Below are 6,071 nucleotides of genomic sequence, written 5' to 3'. Positions count from 1 at the left end.
CGCCTTGTGTAAATACATGATAGTTACGTGTATTTATTGTTACTATAGTGAAGCGTTGGAATAAATCTGTCGAGCGTGACTTACGGTAGATCACTGTCTTCGGCGGCCGAGGAGAGTACCGCTGCTGAGCTCATGGTCAGCTGCCTCGAGCGAGAACTCCCTCTCGGATCCCTGAGCGATGACCGTGCTCTTCCTGCACGCCTCCATCGTGCTTCGTTGCGATTGATCGAATCACAGACATATGCGATTTGTACATGCGAAAGACTTCGGCATCATACATCACACGGACTTGAAAAACTTAACAGCTAACTGCCGAAGCCCCTTCTAGTGAGAGTACAAATCTTATATGCTTAGATATAAATCCTAAGGGTCGAGAGCTCGAGAGGACTATGAGAGATTTCAATCTTGTAAATATTTTAGAGTTCCGAATTCTTCCAAACCATTCGCAAAGATTGAAGAATGAAATACATAGACGCAGACACACATTTGCATCACGCAGCGACGAGTTTTAAATACCTAGGTAGACCGACAGCAACACACCGCCTCAGGAGATAACAGATCGTGAATTGCTAGCCAGGACTTTTGTGAATTATTGTGCTTGTTCTGAAAATTTCTCGATCTCAAAAGTTTCCAAGAGTCAATCAAGAGTTGGGAGGATAGTATATGAGCCTCGAAAAATGTGTTTTGTTAGACTGATGGGCGTGGATAGCTTTCTAAATAAAAAGAGATGTAATGACACCGCAAGTTGATCAGTGGGCCTGGTGTCTTCGAACGTCGGTGTCGGACTACCATCCCACCGAAATCCATGATATCGAATCTCGAGCATAGACTATTCCTTTGATTCCCGAATATACGAGTCGACTACGCTCAGATCTGATCTGCCGTATTCCGACAGGCGTGCTTACTGCTTACCCGAGGAAAAACGAGGACTGTACAATCCCGGCCAACATTGAGTAGGTTCGATAATCATCGGGTAATCCATTCATTTGTCTTTGGAGTAAATATCAGGTTCCTAAGGTGGCAAGGGCCTCTCCGATTCTCGTCCTACATAGGTAAGTCTTTCCTCAATTGTCACTCACGTGAGATGATAATGTCCATGGCTATGGCAACAAATGTAGAAGGCGCCAGCCCCCGTCCCGAGTAGTGCTTGACAAATGAGGACGGGCGTCAGCGATCTGCGGAATCATGGGGTCTACGCCACAAGCCGCTTGTGGCGTAGACCCCATGTATGTCTGATGTCTGATTATGATTCATATTAGTCGGAATCACAGAACGTTCACAAGGACGATGATGAGGACGAAGTTTACGATTCAGATCTTCCGCAATTCACTCGGGCTTTCATTACGGTTTGCCAAAGCCCCCGAGTCGTAATTTTTTACGAATTCCGATTAAATTCAAAGGTGGGTTGGAATTTCCCGCGGGTAGTGTATATCAGGCGCTTATCGTTTCAAAGTTTCTTTATTTCTCCCAAGCGGGGCTCCCGTTTTGGGTCAAGCTTGAAAACAGCATTGAATTAGATCAGATTTCCCCCTAGCCGACTGCATAGGAGATTCTCAATGCCCGACGGCCCTGTATCTTCACAACCACACATGACGTTTTTTTTTTTTTTCATTTTTGATTTTTTTTTTTTGTACATCAGAGACTGATTCAGTCTCTGATGTCAGTGTCTGATGTCTGTCCGGGACTGAATTCCTGCTGGCATCATTGTTTTTGCTTCTTCGCCGATTCGAGGAGCTCTTTACAGGGGTTCCTTTTCGACAGGTAATCTTTCAGGAAAAGATAGGTCGTGAATCTTGCCTTTCTTGACAATATCTGCGCGCGTGTCTCGCCTTGCTAAACGAGCGTTCTGCTTGAACGCTCGTCGCTTGGAGGGTTCGTAAGGTTTGCACCAGGAGGACTGGGCAGGGATGACTCTCTTATGGTACTCGATGACTTCCTCCGCATTTGGTGGTCGACGTTCTCGGCTCTGTTCCTCTCGGTCACTATCAGCAAACGTCTCATAGACGTCTAGGGGTCTTTCTTTCCCTACCCTTGTAACCCCGCTCGAGCGAAGGGCCGGCTCCCCCTTTGAGCGTCTGAACTTCGCTATTTCTTGCTTTATGCTTCTAGGATCGAGCAGCGTCCGAAGGAGACGTTCATCGTTTCGCTCGATGATCTCCTCTCTTGCTCGATTCAGCCATCTGTCGAGATCGGCGTCCTCTTCTCTCCTGTGAGTAAATCGCGCCAGCCTCCAGGTGACTCCTCGTCTCTGAAATATTCTCACGCAGAGAGCCCGATGAAGTGCCCTCGCGAAGTCCGACGTCTCAGTTCTGACTTTGCCGAGCATCGCCTGCAGAATGAATATTCGTTTTCCGACTTGCTCTCGGGAAGGATATATGATTAATGGGAGAAAAACTGAGTGAACGTGAAATCCGAATACTAGTAAGGACGGAATGTTACCTCCAGAGCTAGATCCGCTTTCCGTATGGTTGTATCCTTGCGCGACAGTCGCAAGACGGCTTCTTCCACGTGATTCAGGGCCTTCGTGATTTCCTCAAGCTCGAGCATCTCAGACGGCGTGAGAGGGAACGTGCAGTCGCGCCTACTGTAGAACCTTCGCAGAGCATGCTCCAGTTTGACGAAGTTGCGCAAGATGCAGCCCGTGCGCGAGGCACAGCTGATGATAGAAGGGGGCGGGGGCGACGCGTTTCGCCAGAATGGTCGCCAACTTCTTCATGACTGCCGCCCCGTCGACCATTCCTTTCACGTCCTCTATCGCGAGTCCGAGCTTGTTCAAAGCACCGAGCAAGAGTTCGTCAAGATTCTCCGCGGTCGCATGCTCTCGAAATTTCAGAGCAGTGCAGCGTTATTCCTGTAAGCAACGAGGAGGGCTCTTATGATTGAGGATTGGAAGGGATTGAGGAAATCCCGACTTGGTGAACCGCTACATGTGATTAGGGGTAGCTCTTGGGTTCGAAGAACCCTGGACAGAAGAGAAGGCTCTGCGAGGACGTCTAATACGTGCTGAACTCCAACGATGAGGTATTCAAACGGAAGTGGGGTCATCTGACCAGGAACTTTTTCTTAGGACGTCTCCTCATCTCCAGGAATCGACGTCAGCACCAATATATGAGAAGGACACACCAACACCCACCTAAAAATCTACGGTTTTGTCACGTCCATTCATCCGCGCCCAAGGTGAAGATAGCGCCCCTCTCGCGAAGCGCCCTGAGGTCCAATGCGACGATCGATCGGGCTTTGCTGCAACATGTCAAATCGTTAGGAGGGAAAGAAGGGGCTTCTCGCCTAAGTTGAGTGAGTTGAGTTGTAGTAGGGTTTTTTCAGGTTTTCGTGTAGGGCAGGAGCATGGATTGAGTGTTGGAAACGATGCGTGGGGGGTGTCTGGCGGCCGCAGGAGCAGCTCAATAGTAGAACCTCCGCCAATTTATCAGCCGAATGCCAAAAAACCCATTCCCGTAGTCCCGCCTGTCTGTGTCGCCTTGACTAGGCATTCCTTGCCGTCATGATTGTGTTTCAGGATGCGTATTTTTTAATATAATGAGGCAGAGCTTAGAAGATTATGGTTGGGGTGAGGGAAAATCCAGAAGCGCCATTTATCCGCGAACTCCGTGGTATTTCGCTGCGATTCCCCGTGGGGACTCAATGGAGGCCGTGATGAATGATTCATAGGTATGTTTTCGAGGAATATTCCTATGATCCGTCAACCCCACCTGCTCTTCGTGACTTACTCAGCCTCATCGTCGGTGCGTTTCCGAGCTATCTTATCGTTCACTGGCCCGAGTTTGGCCGATAGGAACAGGAGTTCAATCTCTTCACAATTGAAGAGGTTACATGGCAAGTTCCGCCGTGACACCAAGCCCGAGGTTATCGCGATCTTTAATTCCTCTCGGTTGCATCTTTCTCCATCTTTCTCGTGATTTCTCATATGCTTCTCCAGATTGGATTTCGTGCCTTCCATAGCTGTGATTGTTTGATGGCAGATATTGCAGTTTTGGAACTCCCCTTCCGAATCTTCCGCTGTGAGTTCCAGCCAAACCCCCGCTGAAGCGCAGAGCATGAGCTACAGGCTACAAGCCACGACTGACATCTCGAATCCGGGATTGTCTACGAGAGCACAGAGCGTTCTAGACTTACTTCTCGGCTTCTTCGGACGGCCCGGGCCTCTTGATTTCCCCTCCGGCCCGTCAGATGATTTTCTCTTAGACTGACCCGAGTCTGCGGGTCGTGATCGGGGCGTGATCTCTTCTTCGAACCACCCAAACCAGAAACAAGCGCGCCTCGCGCTCAAGTCACTTACGCGCAGTCTCTGATGTTCGACCGAGGCTGAGGCGTTCAAATCGGCATCATCCGATGATCCTTCTGGAATCTAGAGATTCTAGAATTCATTTGGCATGGAACGACGCGTCGGGGCGAGCGGCATGACTGCATGACGCTCCATGAAAGGGAGATCGACAGGTTAGAGCTTTTAGTGGGTCAACGTTTGCGCACACGTTGCCTCATTACTTGACTAATTAGTTCACACTCATAGTCGCTCATCAAGATGGCGATCCTGATTATCGATGGTGATGATCGATTGCCGATGCGGATGGGTTTTCCACCTCGGTCTTTGGTCTCAGTTCGCTGGGAGCGAATCTCCAGATCGGCGCGCGGAGTATTATTTATGCGATATATGATATGATATTTCTCCAATAAATGATTTACACTCGTAATGGCATGGTTATCTTCAAATCTTCTATCTCCTATCTTCTATCTTCTTCTTCTAATATATAAAGTAAAGTGTTTGTGGCTTGGTTTCTCCTCGATGCGCGTCCAAACCACTGGACCGATTGTCTGGAAACTTGCGCAGTCTGAGAGTCACATCGAGGAGACGGACATAGGCATACCAAAAACCGCTTTGGCATACCAAAAATGAACACGGACGTCATCAATTGTTTGATGGTTGTATGATTTTCCCACCCACTCCATGCACATATTTTTTCCACTTGGAAGTTTCATATTCCGCCGTTTCGACCTTAGACCACAAAGGGACAACTCGACGGTGATTTCGTAGTCATTTGTATACCTCCATCCACCTTCTTTTTAGCGGCGTCCTTAAAAAGGGGGCTCCGATAAGAGTATATAAGGCGAGGCAATCTAACTCAGATCCTGTTTTCGGAAACGATGTTCGTTCCCCAACCGGAGGAAGAACGAAGCCTGCGCCCCAACAAGCAAGTGATTCTGCGGAAATGCGACTTCGCTCTTCATTGAACACTCCACGATCCTCGGAGCACGGTGGACACCGATGGGCACAAGGTTCAAAACGGGAGAAGGAACGACGAAAGGGACGGGGGAAAACTGGACGAGGGACGGGGAACAACTGGAAAAGGAATGATCAAAAAGGAAAGAAAGGAAAGATCAAAAATTTTCAATCGAATCATGATGTCAATGCTCTCATGCGAAAGCCGAAAGGAATGGGGGACGGGACGGGAAAAGAGACGGGGAGGGAGACTTGGGAAGGAACGGGCAAAGGGACGCCTGCAGAGACGGGAAGGTCGACGGAAAATCAGTGGATTTGACGCGCATACAGACGGAAGAACGACGAAAAATCTACACTCTATCATCAGACCAATATTTTCATCATCATGCGCATCATTCACCTCACCCAACCTATTCCATGCGGCAGCAACGCGCCGCTGGGCCCGGCTAGTAATTTTTAATCATTATAGGTAGGGAGAAAAAGAGCCGAGGTCGTTCGACCGGGAACAGTGCCATCCCTGGCTCTGTTGTGAGGGTGTTGTGCGTATTTGTGCATCTGCTGTTGTTGTATGCATGTGACGCGATCACCGCAACGGAGCTCCCGAGGAGCCCGTTCGTGACACTCCTTCCCCCGGATTTCGGAAGGAAATCCCTAGCTAGCTTTCTCGAATTCCGGCCGTGCTGGGAGGTCGCCGAAATTGGAGTACGGCGTTTTCTTGATATTCGACATTTTTCGCTTCATGTTTCATTTTCGCGCCTTCCGTCCCATCCTCCTCTCTCGAAATGCATTTTTTGAATCAGCTGGACGAGACTCATTCTTGCCGAGATCATCTCAG

The sequence above is a fragment of the Galendromus occidentalis genome, unplaced genomic scaffold (genome assembly GCF_000255335.2).
Source record: "Galendromus occidentalis unplaced genomic scaffold, Mocc_1.1 scf7180000075896, whole genome shotgun sequence".
NCBI lineage: Eukaryota > Metazoa > Arthropoda > Arachnida > Mesostigmata > Phytoseiidae > Galendromus > Galendromus occidentalis.
This window is presented reverse-complemented; position numbering follows the sequence as displayed.